The sequence below is a fragment of the Leiobunum rupestre genome, chromosome 7 (genome assembly GCF_980474605.1).
Source record: "Leiobunum rupestre chromosome 7, qqLeiRupe1.1.hap1, whole genome shotgun sequence".
Taxonomy (NCBI): Eukaryota; Metazoa; Arthropoda; class Arachnida; order Opiliones; family Sclerosomatidae; genus Leiobunum; species Leiobunum rupestre.
Genome location: NC_143390.1, coordinates 61,101,018 through 61,122,273, shown reverse-complemented (window position 1 = coordinate 61,122,273; position 21,256 = coordinate 61,101,018). Strand labels below are relative to the sequence as shown.

General features: G+C 34.3%; 1 pseudogene; it reads left to right on the top strand.

The window, feature by feature from the left end:
- Positions 1-10,055: 10,055 nt before the first annotated feature.
- Positions 10,056-10,170, top strand: LOC149937620 (U2 spliceosomal RNA; annotated as a pseudogene).
- The last annotated feature ends 11,086 nt before the right edge of the window (positions 10,171-21,256 follow it).

The following is a 21,256-nucleotide window of genomic DNA, read 5'->3' as shown; positions in this document are numbered from 1 at the left end:
CGAAATCGGGGTTATGTATAAGTGCCGATAGTCTTAACTAAAATACATCTTGTGTAGCGTCACAAAATACAATTTCTAAACATAACCTATTATAAATCACACTGATTTGAACTCTTTTTTAAAAATATACAATTATAAAAAATTAACAACAAAATAAAGTTCCAACTTCTTATATTTTTTCGTTACATATTTTATGCATTAAATAAATTGGCTCGGAAATAAATATTAAAGACATTCTTTAAATAACCGCTGTTTGGTTTGTCAGATTACTCACTATGTATCTACTCTGATTAAACCGGCAATTTCTTCTAGCCTTCCGCGCTGTGAATAGGTTTTTTCTTTCCGCTTCCCTCAAAGTGGATGACTCGGGAGTCGTAAAACGGAAATGTTGCTTGTTTTTTTATTGATATTAGATATTTCTACTAGTTTTCTTAATAAACCAGTATGTATAAAAGCGACTTAAGATGGGTTTAAAAAGCCCAAATCATATACAGTCAATTTTGATTACGAAAATATGTAAATTATTTATATTACACCTCGTAATATAAATAATTTGCATTACCATCTGATTTAAGAATGAATTTGGGTGCAATTCAAAAATGTTTCGGGAAAGACAGGGCAATATACGCCTACTTTTTCGGTTAACTCTGCGCCTAAATATTTTTAGCAAAAGCCTAAGCACGTGCTGGGAACTTGTAGCACCGTAGACATAGTTCTGTGGTGTCAAGTCTTAATTCCTACAATTTTAACCAAAGGTTATTGATTGATTTATAAAATAATTGTTGAAACTTCTACATACCTCTAATTTCTTCATTGACTATTCGGTAATAATTTAATGGAAGAGCTTCTAACAACTTAATCCTTAATAGCACAAAGTTTAAACGAACTTTCTTCCCGTACTTTACACGTACGCTTCTCGCAAAATAACCAGCAACACTTTTTTCGTCGGTCCGAAAGTCTAAAGTTTACGAGGGCTAAAACAACAGACGGAAAACCCCGGTCACATGGTATAAGCTCCGGACAACGGTAGAGGGCGACCTTGTTAGATAATACAATTCTACACTAATTAAAGTACATGTACCTCGCAAAGGACCCCTGCAATTTTTTGAGTCGCACGCTACGGAGAGAGATGTAAGACTATAATCTAAAACGCGGTTACCTGAGAACGCAATCAAAGGTAGACATTTTTTGACATCCGCTCCATTTGTTAAAGCTGTCTCTCTGAAGTAATTTTAGGTACAGTAAAGTTAAATATATAATTTGATGCACAAATACTCGAAATGTAAAAATAAATATTGTACAAATAGTCCGCTATTTAATAAAGTTTCGAAACTATACTCGACATTACTGTGACCTGGGTACACTACCTTTTTTTTCTACGTCCGTCGGAAATATAATCCCCCAAAGAAAGCGATTGCTCTTTAGAAAGTTTAGTTTAGAGTAAAGTTTCAGATATTGATTGACACCAAATTGAGCTACAAATGTAAAATATTTACTATTTAAATAAATACATTTTCGTACCTAAAATTCTAATTTAAAGTAACACGGTGACCTCATCTTCTCGACGATTGTCATTTGTCGTAACAACGGTTTCTTCGCTTATACCGACATGGCGGGACTATATCAAAATAGTACGTTACAAAAGACAAGCGACTGGATAGAATATCTTTAATTTTCTATGTTAATTAACTCGCTGATTTTCCTGTACGAGCCTTAGTGCAAAGTCCATACTTTCGTTGTTGCGTGGGTGCGATTATTTAAACGTAGCTCCGCTAAAACAACTATGGTCGATTATCGCCATCTTCCGATCAGTTAATGTTCCGTGCATGTGTATTATTTTGAAATGCGGACCATTTACTGTCCCAGGTAATAGTGATTTCGATAATAATTTTCATATTAAAATAACACCGTGACGTCACTTTCACGACCATTTTCATTCAGCACAATAAGGGCTAGGACATATAAGCGCCAAATACATTTCGACTAAATGAACCCAACAAGTTTTTAAGTAAGATGCAAAGAAGATAAATTTAACAAATTGGAAATATAGTGTGTCATATTCGGAATCTATATGTGCAAAGTACATGCAGAATTTCACTTGATTTCAAATATATTTTTATGTATAGTTTCTACACGTGTTTCATATCCCGTATATATACGTACAAAGTACATGTATATTAACACTAGAATACAACTAGGTTTTTATGTATGATATTCATACGTGCAAATAACGTGTGATTAAACACTACTCCAATCTAGTGTTTCATATCTTATTTATATACGTGCAATGTACATACAGATACACACTAGATTCCAACTAGATTTTATGTATGATATTCGTACATGCAAAATACGGGTGATTTAACACTACCCCAATCTAGTGTTTCATATCACACATATATACGTGCAAAGTACATGTATATTAACACTAGAATATAACTAGGTTTTTATGTATGATATTCATACGTGCAAATAACGTGTGATTAAACACTACTCCAATCTAGTGTTTCATATCTTATTTATATACGTGCAATGTACATACAGATACACACTAGATTCCACCTAGATTTTATGTATGATATTTATACGTGCACAACACGTGTGATTTAACAGTACCCCTATGTAGATGTTTCATAGCCCAAATATGTACGTAGTACAAGGCTGTCATTTAACACTTGATTTGCCAAGTGTTTGATGTACCAATATTATACGTGACTAATACGTATATAAATATTTCAACACGTTATATCAACGATAAATACCAAATATCCACGAAATGCACACGTGCTTTTGCTACCTGGGAATTATGGACAGAACCGCTCTTTGTGTTCTGATTGGCTAATACCTGTCAATCGTCTGCCACGGAGTTTGGTCCATTTGCCAGTTTCACGGCAGCATTCCAGTTACCTATGAGATTTCTATGCCGATTTCTATGACACCAACAGTGATATGATGAGGCTGTGTCCGAAATCTACCTAGGCTAAAAGTCGTACAATTCTGGTTTCACGATAAGAATTTAAACAAGTTGGCAAGCCAAAATATACCTCTCCTCGGAAGAATTGTCCCTAGTGGTATTAATTTATCGAGACGACCTTTAAAGATATCTCCGCAATTCAGAGTTATTTACTAAAAACGTAATCCCGGTTAAATCCCGCCCGGTATAAAATTTTAATTTTAATTAAAATAATTGAGACGAAACAACCGAGTTTAATTTATTCAGAATAATATAAATCAAGTAGTTACAACAGCCGAGTTAGACGTACCAAAACAATGCACAATTGAGTTTAACCCTATTTACAGAACAAGATTATCAGTTAAATATAATACGAAGCAAATTATAATGAAAGAAATATCTACCGAGGGTATTTGTATTTTCTCACTTACGACATACTTGCCGCATCTTTAACGCTCATTTTATTTGATGAAGATACCGTAGAATAACTATATTCGACATCTGATAGTGGACGACTCGTAGACTTCCTGTTGACGTTGTGACACATACCGCATGATAAAGACCAATACCGTCCAATTTCCAATATCATATGACGTGTTCGTACGGGGTCAAAATAAAGTCGGGGTCGGGGTCGGGGTGGGTCTAACCCCGCGAAAAACAAATCGGGGTCGGGGATGGAAAATTCTTTGTATTTATTAAGAATAGAAAAATTATAAAAATACCCCAATTTTACTGGTTAAGATTAGATATTGTATCTTGTGTAAGCCAGCCTCTGAGCCTAGGGACTATTAGTAATAGTCTTAGCAAGGATCCTATATGTAAGAAGGATATGAGGCGAGGGACGAAAATGGCAGCGCCGATGGTGGGTCATGCGCGTTAGAGAATCCGTCTTTCGATTCCGTCAAGGACAAAACATGGAGGAAGCACGGCCAAAGTTTGTCCTTGAGGGAATAGAAACAAGACGTCCCACGTTTAGAGGCTCTCTTAATATCGACGGCGCTGCCAGCGTTTTGAAAACATGGGCTTGCCGGAGGGCTACCTATCCTTCTTAGTCTATAGCTACGCCGCAAATGTTTCGTTTTGGAAACGAAAACATTTGAGAGAGTTGGCCGTTTTCGATCTATCGAAATCTGGCAGCCTTGCCTGCCTTCCGGCCTGTATCTCCATACCGAAAATATTTTACAAAACTGATCGGTGCCATTTTTTACCGTTATTTTGTATCATCGACTAAGACTATAGTAAATATAGATAAGATAGGTAGAGGTCTATAGCTTAGGCATTGTAATTGTTAAATAAGGTGTTTTATAAATTCACAAGTTATTTACAAACTTTGTTACACTCCTAAGCTGAGACTGATACAGCCCGAAACAACGGCAATTATGAAACTAAAAATTAAAATCGACTCAAGTCGGAGTCAAGCGAGAACCACATCAGCGGCATCAGCCGAAGGTCATTCGGATTATTCTATTGTCGCCCACGAAAAAAGGGACCTATCTATTTTATATTTTTAGGATTTAGCGGGGTGCGTCGCCGCGAATCTTTAAAATTACACTACGAAAACATAACCCCGAAAAATGGAAAACCCCGACTTGATTTGGAACAGTCGGGGTCGCGGTCGGGGTCCCCGTACGAACACTAATCATATAATGACACCAATAAAAAATGTATTAACAAGAAGCGAAAAACTTACCATTCACAAAGCACAGAAAGCCACATGACTAAACGACAGCTCGTATATCAATAAATGCCCGTAGACGGAATAGTTAGGGCTCTTTATAAATCAAACAAATGAACCCAATTGATGAACTGCATTAAACATCATAATCAGTCGAGATAACGTTTAAAATAAATTACGAATTAATGACAACCCAGACCAACATAAGTGTAAGAGCACGATGTAAACAACTCGATATTTTCTTCATAAATTAGCTATTACCCTTGAAAACTAATACGCTAAACACACAATAGATCTTATCTGCTGACTGCGCTAAAACAAGATTTGATCCTTAAAATTTTCATACGTAAAAAATCTAGACATTAACTAGTTCACAAAAATTAAAAAACAAAGTTCAATAAACAATATCCAAAGATGTTGTATTCATCCGTTTAGTAAAAAAAAACCCGCCTTATCATAATGATTCCTTTACTTTAATATTTCCCCCAAGGAAGTCAATGGCTTGGCGGTGAACTATCCACATGGTAACAATGTGACCCGAGTTCAATTCCGGATCACGATCAAATTTTACATTAAAATACTTAAATATTTAATTAAATATAAAATTAATATAATTTATAAATATTTAATAAAATATAGGATTAACATAATTTATAAATATTTAATTTATTAGAACATTTATATAATTTATAAATACTTAAAATGATGAAGGATAAATTATAGTACCTAACGTTATAACTTCGTAAAGGACATTCGCCCAAATTGTTTTCGAAAAACACCGTAGCTTAACAAGCGTCGGTGGCTCAGTGGTTAGAGTAAATCTCTTGCACGCAGACCCAGGTTCGATTCCCGGCCGGCGCCAATAAATCGCACAAACCAATACCGTGAACAATTGGTGGAAACCCTGCCACAGATGTTGTATTCATCCGTTTAGTAAGAAAACCCGCCTTATCATAATGGTTCCTTTACTTAAATATTTTCCTCAACGAAGTCAATGGCTTGTGGGTGAACTATCCGCATGGTAACAATGTGACCCGAGTTTAATTCCGGATCACGATCAAATTTTACATTAAAATACTTAAATATTTAATTAAATATAAGATTAATATAATTTTTAAAATTTTTAATAAATATAAGATTTATATAATTTTTAAAATTTTTATTAAATATAAGATTAATATTATTTATAAATATTTAATTAAATATAAAATTAATTTTATTTATAAATATTAATAAAATATAGGATTAATATAATTTATAAATATTTAATTAAATAGAACATAAATATAATTTATAAATACTAACGTTATAACTTCGTAAAGGACATTCGCCAAAGCTGTTTTCGAAAAACACCGTAGCTTGACAAGCGTCGGTGGCTCAGTGGTTAGAGTAAATCTCTTGCACGCAGACCCGGGTTTGATTCCCGGCCGGCGCCAATAAATCGCAAAAACCAATACCGTGAACAATTGGTGGAAACCCTGCCATTTGACGTTGAGAGGTTGTCATAACACTTAGCACTCGGTCCGTCCCAAAAGTCAATAACAACACAAACACGAACTAAACATTCAACACCCTAGATATAAGCATTTCAATAACGAAATATCCAATCAAACCGAGTTAAAACTTTCGCGACGGTGGCCGTTAACGAAAAAAACCATCCAAACCTAACCCAACCCAAAATTAATCCGTTAACGATCACCGTCGCAAGATGGTTTTGCCAACCCTTCGACTCCGTTCCCTAATTCCTAGCAACTGCGAACGCAGAGATTTCGAGTAACGGCGTTCGCAATGATTAAGCTTTGCACGGAAAATGCGAACGCGTTCGCAGGACAGACAGACATGGTGATTGTAATAAAATAATAAAAATGGTATTCCAATACCTCAATGCTCAATGGTTTAGATAATTAAAAATTCCCATAACTGAATAAAAATTGATTAATTATGTATATACCAAAATTTGTAATTACTGAGGCGGCTGGTTACTCTTAATGGACCCAATTGGCGCTACAAGTTAATTATTACATTTATCAATAAAATATATATACGATTAATATCCAGAAATTCCAGATATAGGGGCCCTCTGTTGCAAAATTTTAAAAAGATTTTACCCGATATGTATTATCAGTTTGACATTATTTGGTAAAGCCGGATTGATAAAGACGATATTATACTTTTGGACTACACTTATGTAACATCACTGGCATATTTCAATCCTATTTAGTAAATGAAAGCTGATAAGAGATAAAATTGATGAACTATATTACTCATAATTAAAAGAGATATTTGGGACACACGTTTACGGCCCTTAACATCGGCGCTTTTACCAATGGGGATATAATTTTGAACTTTGCTTACTTTTATTTTAATGAAGGAAAACTTTTTCAGTGAAGGCACGGCAATCTTTAGAAAATGATGTTTTCTTGTAACGTAGTGCAAAACGAAACGCACCCTTTTCTCACTGTTATTTTGGTTTTGTGGTAAATCATTTTGGGCAAATTTGTTTGTTATTAAAAGTAAAATTGTATTTAAAGCAATTAAAAGCAAAATTAATACTTTACCTATATTCTTTTTAAATACCGTTATTGGGGAAAACTAAATGGAGTTGCCATACGCAAAAAATGAACTAATTATTGCTATTTAAGGGTCATTCAATAGAAAACCAAGAAAACATAAAAGCACGAGAAAACTACTATAAAATTCTTCAAACTTTGCAAAATGGTTCTCTGTTTATTTGTAAAATCATAATGAAAAATAGCGAAGTTAAGGATATTATACCATTGTACCTTGCTTCTAATTCTAATTTAAAAGTTCTACTTTTTAATGATAATGGAAAGACAAAAGTGACATTTAATTTTATTAACAATACTGGAAAGACAGCCTAAAAAGTGAATTAATATAAATCGTTATATATTCATATATTTTTGTAAATTTAATTTTAATTGGTTTTAAAATATGATCTTAATGTGAAATTGCATTTGAGCAATATAAGTAAAGCGTTAAAAAGTTATGCCTTGTACAACAAATAGACCGGGAAAACTGACCCTATGCCACGTATTGGAACTGTTTTAAACGCGATCTTGGAAAATACTTCATTTCACTTCGAAATTTTTATGTGTTGGAAATAATAAATTAAAGTTTACAAATTTCATTGGAATTAATTCATGTTTAATACACAGAACTTCAATCTTACAACGATTTAAAACTTATTACAGCGATTAAACTTATTACAGCGATCACGCGCATTCCACGTCGCGTCTTTTTAATGCTATTTATTTAAAACGTGAGTAGTAGGCCTATACAATTTTAAAAATGAGCGAAATACTTATTGTCAAAAAAATTTACGGATTTTGAAATGACGTCTTAGCGCGCGACAATACGTGTACATGTCTTGGGCACACAGCCTTCTTTGCGTGTTTTTTTGACCATAATATGTAGAGGTATTTTCACACGCAAAATTAATTTTAAAAGCCGTCAATTGTACACGTAATAAATTTAACACCTCAACTTTCTTTTATTTGTAATTATTATCGTTTCCTATAATCTTTCAACAAATTCAAAGGTCTTTTTTGTATAATAATATTGATTTCCAGCAGTCTGTAGTAAAACGGCTAAACCACTTCGCAATTTGTACGTAGCCTTTCCATATCGAATCATTTTGTCTAAGTATATTAGGTAAGGGTTGTTGAAAGATTCGATATAGAAAGTGTCTCTCGAATTTACGAAGTCGTTAGGATTTTTAAAGATTGTACTTTTCCGGATATAATTTTCTAGTATAGTGGCAGCTTTTTCGTCGGTAATGACTTTTAGCCTCGGAATATAACCATTATCTTTGCATTTCGCGCCTTCGAAACATTTGGTATGAACATTACGGAACTGTTCAATTACGTTAAATATTAGTTTCTGTAAATTGTCTGGGTTCCCCCGCAATTATCCATCGCCCAATATAGGTGGTATTGTTTCTCATCGGAGACCTTTTGCCACTTAGTTCCGGGTGCCAAGTTTTTCCCGAATTAGTTCTTGTCCCTTTGGTAATTTTTTCCAACCCTAGTGCGAAACTCTTTGCAGCGTGCCACCTGTCGTTCGAATTGATGGTATTAGGTCTTTCGCGTACTAGTTTGTTTATGGAAACATTACGGTCATGCGCGTGCTCTAAAATGGTTATGTTTTTTTGTCAAAATCTTCGTTCATCCTTTTTGTACCGAGGGTTTCGTGGCGCTGGCTGCGTGGGTCATTGTCTTAACATACATTTTGCTTATTCACAACTTTGTGAGTTTCTAGTCCCAGAGCAGCGACATCGCAAAAAAATGAGTTTTTCTTTGCGATTGGCGAGCGTCACTTTGAATTCGAATGCCTTTTTCTGGCGTTGCTGTTTTTTCTTGATGCAGGGCTTCTTGGGTAGAAATAACCACTTCCACATCAACAGCTGCGGAAATAGTATTCTGTATATCACGAAAATATCTAGGACTTGTATTCCCATTTTTTGCTAAGGGGTAAATTTTTTGTATTGCGCGTGCAACATTCCACTCGTTACAAAAGCTAAATACACACTGATATTTGCTTTGTAATTTTGGCCAATTTTTTCCGACGAAGAAAGTGTAATTCTGTGCGACTTTTCGCACGTCAAAACAAACTTCAGAACGTGGCCTTTATAGTTTTCTATTTCAATTTGCATATCGTTGTAAGATTGAAGTTATGTGTATTAAACATGAATTAATTCCAATGAAATTTGTAAACTTTAATTTATTATTTCCAACACATAAAAATTTCGAAGTGAAATGAAGTATTTTCCAAGATCGCATTTACGGAGGTAAGGTTAGTTTTTCTCGAGCTCTAACGTCTTACGCGCTACAAAGATAGGTTGGCAGTTTACGCGTAAAAGTGAGCATTTTCTCTTCTTCCCAAGGCAATAAATAAAACCCTGGAGATAATCCTTTCAAACCGTGAAGTCCGAGGAACGGGTCGACCGTCGCTACAATAGAGGGGTTACGAGGGGGAAGTAAAAAGGATGTTTGAACCCTTTTTTGGCAAAGAGGGGTGAACCTAGGCCTTTAAGGATCTTCCACGGTTAAAAAAAAGGGAAGCGGCCCCATTCGCCAAGCAGCGTATTGTGATAATGCTGATGCAAAGTTTGTCATGTGCGCAATTTACCATTTGCGCGCTTTTTCCCGATTGCGCAGTTTCCCGTTTGCGCAGATTTGTTATTTGAACGGTTTTCCCATTTGCGGGGATTTTTATGACTTAAATATTCACTATTAATCCTTTTTCCTAGAAAAAGGGTTATTTCTGGCAGGTAAATTTTAACATTACCTTGTTTACCATCCAGCTGCGCTGCTAGTGTTTTTTAATGTCCGGTTGGGCTGTAAATAGTTAAAATAGCATTCGTTGAATTAATCTCTTGGGAAAATATATATAGTCCAACAGCGACTCGTAGCTTCTCGGCCTTTAGGCTAAGATCATAGTGTAGTAACTGTTTACTAGGCGACACAATAAAAACGATACTTTTTCGTATTTTATAACAAATTTATTAATTTTTGAATCATTCTTATTGTTATAATAGCAAATTAAATATAACAGCAGCATTAAAAACTTATTGGTTTTGAAATATACGTCCTCTGTAGTAGAACACCTTTATGAAAACGGTGCTTACGCGCCTGCGGCGCGCCCGGCTAACCTAACCATTGCGCGCTAGCCTTGATATAACTAACTCTATATAAAAACTATTTCGTTGAAATGGCCTCCAATATAGGACAGTAAGCTTCCTGTATTACGTAGTAATGGCCTCTGTCATAGGACAGTTACGTCCTATGTGAGAGGCCAAGATATTTCGTTAGAATGGCCTCTGTCGTAGAACACCTCCTATATGAAAACGGTGCCTACGCGCCTGCGGCGCGCCCGGCCAACCTAACCGTTAAAAAATATTCTTTCTGACCCCTAGGAAACATGCAGTGCAATTAAAAAGGTGCGTTTATAGTGGAAGCACTAACTTAAATAGCAGCCAATATACTGTCCTCAGTGTTACAGATACTACATTTTCTTCTACCCTAAAGGCTAAGAAGCTACGATTTGTTTGTCGACCGAAGATTTATTCCCAACAAAATAATTCAACAACCATTATGTCAACTTGAAAGAACTTTAAATTATTGGTATGGACAGCGGGACCGGTAATTAAAAATACGCCAGCAGCACAGTTGGATGGTAAACAAGGTTACGTTAAAAATAAACTACCTGAAAAAATCTTATTTCAAGGAAAATTGCTTAATATAGAATATTCAGGTCGTGAGAAGCCGTGGAATAGAAAAACCTGTGCAAATGGAAAACAGCCCCATTGGGAAACCGCGCAAATGGAAAATCTGCGCAAGTGGAAAACCACGCAAATGACAAACCTGCGCAAATGAAAAACCGCGCAAATGAAAAACCTGCGCGAATGATAAACCGCGCAAATGGAAAATATCTGCACAAGTGGAAAACTGCGCTTACGGAAAAAGCGCAAATGAAAAACGCGCTAATGGAAAACTGCGGAAATGGGATACTGCACAAATGGAAAACCGCGAGATTGCATTTGCGGAAATGGGAACTGCGCTAATGGGAACTGCACAATTGGCCCATTACCGTTGAAAAACTTTTGTTCAATTTAAAAAACATCGTAGAAAATGGAGGACACAATGGCGAAATGAGGTAAAAGGCTTAGATAATTTAAATTACGTAAATTGGAAAAATATTAGAATTTTCAGGAAGAACGACTAATTTTAGTTAAGCAATTGCAAAATGACAAACGAAATTCAAAGGTGTGGTTCGAATGTTCCGCCATTGACTTCGATGCAGGCTTGAGCGCGAACAATTATTTTGTCAAAAGCACATTGAATCATTTCCGGGGTAACTTCCAGGCAAGCGTTATTAATTCGTTGACGTAGTTCTTCTAGCGATTTAACAGGAGTGGCATTATGTTCTTTCTTTAATAAAGCCCCCAAGGAAAAAGTCCAACGGCGTCAGAACTGATGACCATGCTGGCCAGCGTACCGGATCTTTTTTCCCTATCCATAGTTGTGCAAATTCATTGTCCAAGTAATATTTTACATGTCTGTGGTAATGAGTTAGGGTGCCGACTTGTTGAAACCACAGTCTGGCTCGTTGGGCTAGTGGCAGTTCGTCAATATGATCTTGCAGTTCGTTTCGTAAGAAATCTTCATAACTCTGACCAGTCTGATTTCGAGGGAAAATACTGGCCCAATAAGACGGTTTCCTACAAGAACAACCCAAATGTTTAACTAAATTAAAATTGGTGGCGGTGTTCAAAACCCCAGTTAGGGGATTCGTCTTGCCAAAAGTGATTGTTTTGGTGATTGTAGGGCCCATCTCTTGAAAAGAAAGATTAATCCAAAAATAACACGTTATGGATAAATTGAGGGTTCTCGTCCACCGAATTAAGCAGCCAGTGACAAAAGTCGAGCCGTCTTTCAACGTCTCCATCTACTAAACCTTGGTGAAGTGTAGCTCTGTATGGATGGTAATTATGTGTTATTAATATTTTCCAGAGGCGAGTTTTACTGCAACCCAAATCCGTACTTGCCGCTGCACAACTATTACGGGGGTACGCAGCAAAAAACGCTAAAACTGTATTTTCAAGGTCGAAGTGACGCTGACCAAGTCCACGAAACCTAGGTTGAACAATACCATACTGCTGAAAGTCATTCACCGCTTACCTCACTGTGTTTATGGGGGATCATTTATCCGGCTGACGTTGTTCGAAGATCTCACTCTTCCACCATCTCCGTAGTAAATGGCAAGTAGTTCCGTTAGATCTGCTCTTTAATATTGAATCAATATTTAAATGATAAATTATCACAATGATGTAAAACACAGCGTACATTTCCTTTTTATTAAAAAAAAATTAAATTTTTGTATTGACCTTAAACCTTCGGTCTATTTTGCTATCGACTTCTCCAGGCGGTATCGTTCTCTACAGAAAATTTTTATTTTTTAAAAATTGGGTAAGTATTCTATCCACAGCTAATGAAAATTTAAATATATCCTGCAACCCCCGCCCAAAATAGCTACATCCTTTGCATCAGCTTAGACGCAATACGTCGCTTGGCGAAAGGGCCGCTTTCCTTTTTTGTAGCCGTGGAATATCCCTAAGATTCGAACACTTTATCTCAGATAAATTGCATTTCGCGAAATTATATCGTAACCGATGGTAAATTGAGACAGTGTTGCAAATTTAGATAAACGTTTAGGGAAGGAAAAAATATCTTTAACCACTAAAATATTGGAAATTGAGAAAACGTCTTTTAGTTTTCCAAACTTGTCACTTTTTTAAGTCGTGTTTTTTCGGTGAAAAATCTTTTTTGTTTTCCATGACGCTCTACAAGTTCTTCATTGACAATTTTCATGTAAAAACTAGCGGTGCAAAATAGAATTTTCAAAAATCGTGAAAATATTTTACAATTTCGATAAAATTTCGCTAACGAGTGTCCCGCTATGGATAACGTACGATAAAAATTTCAACTTTCTATATAACATAGTTTTTGATAAAGTTACTTTTCCCAGCCAAAAAAAACACCCTGTTAATTGTGACGTTCACAATCAAAGGTAGCAGCTGCTGTTCGAGAAACGTATTCTTCGGCATATATCGGGTTGTGAATCGGTAGAAATGCTAAAAGCGCCGTTAAATCTAATCTAAAATATTCGATTTTTTTAAATACAGTATACTAAATAAAAAAAAAATTGGGAACCGCTAAAGGTCGAAACGCATATTTTTGGTTTTTTCGTCCCATTTAAACCTGGTTCAGTAGATCAAGATCTACGCAACTCCCAATTTTCATCAAACTTAGTCGAGAGCACATTCCTATGTTCAATCTGCGGGCTCCTTAAGGAAAAATGTGACTCTTTCATCTCATAGGCTTTTAAAAATGATTTAAGTTTGCAATTGGTTTAATTTTCTTTCTTAATTACTTTGAGATATTTCTAATAAACTACGAAAATTGTGACGGCCGAAGATTTTTCGAAGAGTGTACTGAATGGTACATGGTGATCTCGACGTTTAAAACTTTTAACTCGAAAAATATGCAAAAATATGTTAAAAAATATTATCGCGATTTTGAACTTGGAATAGGCGATCTCGGCCTTCAAAATGGTGATCTTTGATCACAAGTTTGGTCACACCTGTTTTATATCTTCTATGACAGATTTGAATCCAATAATATTGTATTTATGTTTTTAGGATTACTCGTATCCTCGAAACAGCTCAAGGTGAAACGAGAAAAAGATATGAGGGTAGATGGCTGCTAAAATTACTCTTTTCGTCCGAAGAAGCACTGAGCGCTTATTCGCCTATGGATGCCTGGTTTCTTCAGCCCGTTTTCAAAATATGGATTTTTGGAATGGCTATCTCCATCCCTGTCGCCTTCTTTGAGGTTGTTCAAACTTGCGTAACATGTTCCAATAGAAAACGCCAGATTGCGCCAATCCAACGACCATTTTAAATCAATGATTTGCATCAAGGGTAAAGAGGCATTGGACCGCTTTCTCAGATATCGTCGATGGCCGCTTGATACCCTTAAGTCTTATGCTATGTCAAAATAATTGACATTAAGCACCCGCTGTCTCTTGCGGTTTCTGTATCAATGATAACACATAGTAAACTAAATTTATTAAATTCTAAGCTATTAGATTTCCATTGCTTGATTTTTCTATAAAGGATTTCGCGAATAGGGCTTCTTTAACGATTATATGAATAAGACAACCTTCTCACTTATTATCCTATCAGATATATTTCCGATGATCAACCTGATTTTTCAGGCTCCCTCTACCCTTTTTTATCTGTCCTCGGGCTATCTGGTTTCGGTAACCGGCGAGGCCATAGATATAGAAAGCATAGATATATGTCTTTAAATGAACTACCTTCAGACATCTAGTGAAATTTGTTTTATCCGTTGAAAGGACACCGCAAACCACCTAGGGAAAAATGTCCTTCGGCCAATTATTCTGAAATTTGGGTATATTGTACTTTGTACCAGTAGCAATAGGGCTCGGTAGGCCCAGGCCTTCCTACCATTTTGATAGGGGCGTCCCAATTCAAGCCTAGGTCCTCCAGATTTTAATAAAAAAAAGCCCCTATGTTTTGGTAGTAGGCTTAAAAAAACTAAAATTAATAGTTTAACATTTTATTTGGTTTATTTATACGAAAACAATAGGGGGCTCCATTTTTAATGCCTTCGGGGCCTACCGTTAAATAAAATCCTGGCACCGCTACTGCTTCGGATAATGGTGAATAAAGTCTTAATGGGCACAACTTCAAAAAATAAAAATCTTGGTCGCTAGGGCACGACGAAGATGGATCCGCGATTTACAATAGTAACATGATTAAAATCCTTTTTCTTCTCCGACGCATTCCCACTACATAAAACCCTTGTTTTTTTAGTCTGATAAAAATCAGCACTAACATCTTATTCCCACTACACCCAACTTTTGAATTTTTTGCAGTCTGATAAAAATCAGCACTTACATCGCATTCCCACTACACCCAACTTTTATATTTTTTAAAACACTTATAAAAATCAGCACTGACATCGTATATAAACAACGCCCAACTTTTGGAAGTTTTTGTAAAACTGATCCGCAACCTACGCCTATTTTCATTTATCCGCGCGATAATTTTTCCCGTTTCAGCTCCGCGTAGCTTCGGCGTCTACTTCGAATTAAAACTATACCAAACATTTTGCTAAATTCAGCAATGCGGGTTGCGGATCCTTTTAAGAGGCGATTCCCTTGCATGGAAAATATGCATAAGTAGTAAAATGCCATTGTACGCGGCAGCCCCTATAATTTTTCTTTTTTACAGTACTATACTAACGAATTTAAAGGTACCACAGAAAAACCTATTTCTACATATCTACAAAGAAATGAGCCCTATCGCAGATTTCGATGCTCAGAGTGTGAGACGCGCGCATGGGACCTTTCATAAGCACTGTTAAAAATTACTGTAGCTTCCTGTTAAATTCCTGTTAAATTTCAACAGGTAAATTCCAGTACCAACTTTTACCGTTAGAGTTACTAGATAGTTGCTGTACGCAACAGCTATAGTCCTGTTCGTCGATTAACCGCTATATTAACAGTAAATTTTCGGTAATACCGTGTAACCGACGGCTTGAGCCCGCCATCTTGTGGAGGTTGCAGTTTTCACTAGTTTCAAAGTGTAACGGCTTTGCTGTGGTACAATTGAAGATGATCGTATCACGGAACACAAATTATCATTAAATACAAAATAGTGAGTAGAATTTTATTTTAAAGTAATAATTAAGTTAATAATGGGGCCATTTTAGTTAAGTAGATATTTGTATTGTGTATTTGGTCAAGAATGTATTTATTTATGCTTGATTGGTATAAACAAATCGCCTAGGCTTAACTCAATAACGCGTCAATTTTTAAATTATCCCGTTAATAGCTATAATTTAAAACTTTAATTATGATTCTGAGTGATAAATTTGTATATATTATAGTTATCACTTTGAAGCAAAATAGCAGTTAAAAAACACTTAGCAAACTTAATACTGTAATATATACAAATATTTCACCCAGAATCTCAATTATTGAAACTAAACATATTTAGCATAGCTATTATAATATATTATATTATTACCCTAGTCAGAATTAGGGAAGGTTGTCTTAAGTTATGATTCAAATGAATTTGGAAAAAAATTGCTATAGCTTTTAAGTATATTTTACACGATGATGGATACCAAAATTTCAAACTTAAATTTAGTAAAAGCTGGCTAAATTAAATTTTTTCACTCGTTAACATATTCAGTGGGTGAACAGAAGACTTCGCTCTGAAAACACTGAAGCTTCCATCAGTCCAGTAACTTTACCATATGAAAAATTTCATCAGGTCAATTGAACCAAAAACATTTTCTACGTTATAAGTACTTTGCTCAGCTATTCTGACTTGAACCTGGTTTTTTAATGCTTGTTGGATTGAATGGATACATTACTTCAGCTTTTATATAAATTATATAGGTAGGATAGAAAAAAATCTTATTCAAAAGCTGAAGTATATTTTTTATTTAACACCATCACTTAAAAACAACCTTGCCCAAGTATGATAAGCTGCGATGGGTAATTTTTCGATTCAATAATTGTAATTCTGGGGAAAACATTGCATGCAATTAAGTTATCACATTGAAAGAAGCTTCAGTGTTTTCATAGTGAAATGTAAGGGAAGTTGGCTTTAAATATAGTGGAAAATTACCTTTGTTATTCTATGTTCACCCATTGAGTATGGTAGCAGATGAAACAAAATTAATTAACCAAACTAATAATGTAATATATGCAAAGTTTTCATTCAGAATCAAAATTATTGAATCCAAAAAATATTTAGCTATTTTATTATTACCCTACAGAGCTAGTCAGACTTAGGGAAGCTTGTTTTAAGATAAGTTAAAAATGAATTTGGAAAAAAAAATTGCTTGAGCTTTTAAATTTACGATACAGATTGGATCACATTTAATGTGATGATTCTGAGTGAAAAATTTGCATAAGTCAAAGTTATTGGATTGCAGGAAACTAGTGTTTTCAGGGTGAAATTTAAGGGAAGTTGCTGTTAAATATAGTTGAAAATTATCTTTTTAAGGCTGTGTTCACCCAATTAATATGTTAGGAAGTGAAAAAAATTCATATAGCAGACTTTTATTAAATTTCATTTTGAAATTTTGGTATCCACCCTTTATCATATATTTAAAAACTCAAGCATTTTTTTTCTAAATTCATTTTTACCAAATCTTAAAACAAGCTTCCCTACACATAACTGAACCAAGAAATATTTATCTACGTTATTAGTACTCTACACAACTACTCTGACTTGCACAAGGTTTTTAAAGTGATGGTTAAATTAGAATTAAAAAAAATTATTTCAGGTTTTATATAAATGATATAGGGTGGATCAAAAAAAAATCTTATTTAAAAGCTGAAGTAATTTTTTTTAAATTGAACACCGTCACTTAAAAAACAACCATGCCCAAGTCTGAATACCTGTGTTGGGTAATTCAAAGGTGGTTACATATTTTTTTCGATTCAATAATTGTAATTCTGGGGAAAAAAAATTGCATGTAATAAAGTTATCGCATTGAAAGAAGCTTCAGTGTTTTCATAGTGAAATGTAAGGAAAGTTGGCTTTACATATAGTGGAAAATTACCTTTGTTATTCTATGTTCACCCATTGAGAATGGTAGCAGGTGAAAATAAAATTAGCCAGCCTAATTCTGTAATATATGCAAAATTTTCAATAAGAATCACAATTATTAAACCCAAAAAATATTTCGCTATTTTATTATTACCTTACAAAGCTAGTCAGACTTAGGGAAGCTTGTTTTAAGATATGGTTAAAATTAATTTGAAAAAAAAAATGCTCGAGCTTTTAAATGATACAGGGTGGATACCAAAATTTAAGAAAAGCTTGCTAAATGAAATTTTTTCACTTCCTAACATATTCAATGGGTGACCACAGACTGAAAAAGATAATTTTCAACTATATTGAAAGGCAACTTCCCTTAATTATCACCCTGAAAACACTGAAGTTTCCTTCAATCCAATTACTTTAACATATGCAAATTTTTCACTCGAATCATCACATTAACTGAACCAAGAAATAATTGTCTCTGTTAATAGTACTCTACACAGCTATTCAGACTTGCAAAGTTTTGAAAGTGATGGTTAAATTAGAATAAAAAAAATGATATGTAAATGATATAGAGTGGATACAAAATAAAATATTATTTAAAAGCTGAAGTATTTTTTTTTTAAAATTGAACACCTTCACTTAAAAACAACCTTGCCAAAGTCTGAATACCTGTGTTGGGTAATTTTAAGGTGGTTACGTATTTTTTTCTCTTCAATAATTGTGATTCTGGAAAATAAAACTGCATATAATAAAGTTATGGCAGTGAAGGAAGTTTCAATGTTTTTACAGTGAAATGTAAGGGAAGTTGCCTTTAAATATAGTTAAAAATTATCTTTGTTAGTCTATGTGTGACCATTGGGTATGGTAGCAGATGAAAAATTTTATTTAACCAACTTAATACTGTTATCTAAGATTTTTTTTAACCCAGAACCACAATTATTGGACCAAAAGATATTTAACCACTTTTTTATTTTAAAAAGTTGGCGAAGTGAAAATTTTACACCTGCTACCGTATTCAATGGGTGAACACAAACTAATGATGTTTCTTTTCAGCTGCTTTTAAATAATTTTAATATATTCAATTTGTTTTGCCCTAAATCACAATTATTGAATCCAAAAATATTTAACCACATATTTTATTACTTTACAAAGTTGTTTTTAAGTGATGGTATCAAATTGAAAAAGAAGGTCTAGCGTGTATACCACCAAAATTGTTATTGTTTTAACACCTCTAAAAAACCACCTTGCCCAAGTCTTGAAGTAGGGGATTACATTTTCTTTATTCAATAAATGTGATTCTGGGTGAAATGTAAGAGAAGTTGCCTTTAAATATCTTAGTCTGTGGTCACCCATTGAGTAAGCTAGGTAAAAAAAATCCATTTAGCTCCCTTTTTAAAATTGAGTTTGAAATTTGGTTATCTATTTAAACTTTTTTGCTAAAAATAATTGTAATTGTATTTTAATAACTACCGCTGAAAGAACCTGCCTAAAATCTTAATGACTATGCTTAATGTGCATATGTTTTTGGTTCAATAATTGTGATTTTGTATGAAGAATTTCCAGTTATTAAAATTATTATATTGTTTAGCTGCAGTACACTCATAGAAGACATTGAACACTTATGAAGAGTTTAATTCAAATTGAAAAATATTTTGGCTGAATTTATTAAAATCAAGATTGAGAAATGGAAACAGCTGGATTCCAGGATTTGACTACAGTTTCATTTCGAGTATCTCCATCAATGGCAATCAAACAAGAAAGCTGAAGCTGATAATTTCAAAAAACATCAATTGTTAAATTAAATTAAAGGTCTTTTTTTCTGCCTGTTACCCTTTAAATTTACTTACCTGCCGCTAAATTACCCTAGTGGTAGGCCAAAGTTTTCTGCAATTGGCCTACCACCAGTATATTTGTGTGGCAGGAAAGTAAATTTAAAGGGTGACAGGAAGAAGAAAACCTAACCCTTAGAGTATTAAATAGCAGAAAATTCACGTATATAATTTAATTTCACCGAAATACAAGTGTTAACGAACGTTGACAGATTTTATTTTATTAATTGATTTGAAAATTTGAACTTTAAATTTTATAAATTGTATAAGTATTTTTAGTAAAAACAATCTTGGTGAGGTTTATGCACTTTTTGATGTTTTAAAAATTTTGTTCACATAACCTGATTTGATTCAATTGCTGTATCATGTTTTTCAAATAAAAAAGTTCATAAATAATTTAGTTTTATCTATTTAAATTTAAAATTGCCATTCACGTACAATTATCATGTAGTAATTAATATTTGGAATTAATTTTGGGTAGGCCTATAGCCCCAGCATAATTTTTGCGACAACAGGATAATAAAGTTCTATTGTTAAATTACCGTAAACGTAATGGGAAATTTCATGTTGGAACAACAGCAATTTAAAATTTACTGTTAATGGTACTTTATATTTCTCGTGTCTAGAACAGGTTTTTACTTGCTACGGTTACAGGAAAAAATACCTGTAATTTTACAGGAATTTTCCTGGTAATTTTCTGCCAGGTAAATTCCCGTAAATTTTAACAGCAATTTTTAACAGTGAGGAGCGGGATTTATGTGCGATGTTTTCCGAGTGATTTGTAAAATTTGTGCTTCTGTTTTGTGAAATTTATGAAGACGTAGTTATAGCATGGAATTAAAGTAAAACTGGGATTATAGAGTAACAAAAATACTATTACTTCGCATCAGATAAAGGAACTAGAATACAACTCGAGGGGATTCTCGGAAACTGCCAATAGATAATATTTTGACCCCTTTAAAGAGAATATTACCTACAAGGCGATCTTTACGGACAACCCTAGAATTCCCAAAATCCAAGAGGTTCGCGTGCTTGCCGCGCCATATAAATCTAACGCCAAAGCAAGGTGGTGGCGAAAAATGGGACTCGAATGGGGCGACAAGAAAGGGGTAATATTCCTTTAAAACGAACTTAAATTGCAGGAAAATGGTAAAAGTTGGCTTGAGTGGGAAAGTTGGCGACGATGTTAAAAAATGTTAGAGAAACATCTTTACCAAACCGACATATCCAATCAATGCGACGAGGTTTACGGGTGCCTTTAACCGAATTCGTTTACAAGAGAACTCGTAAAGTTGTATTTGAATTAAATAAGGCACGCGAATTAAGAACATTAATAAAAATATAAAGTAAATAGCTTAGATAAATTAATTTTATTTTAGTTAATTTTCAGTGAGTACCAGTTTAATAGAACTAAAGCTAAGTAGGCCAACAATACAAAAATTAATTGTTTTTTAGTCACTTTTAAACTCAAGTTGTATTCACGCATCGACGCTCTTACCATCGTGTTTAGGGTTCTCGCATTTTCCTTTTGACAACATATCTGGCTGTTAACGTAATCAATTACCCAATCAACAAACTTGATTTCTAGGGTTGTACTTACAGCAGGTAAATAAAAGTAAAAGGAG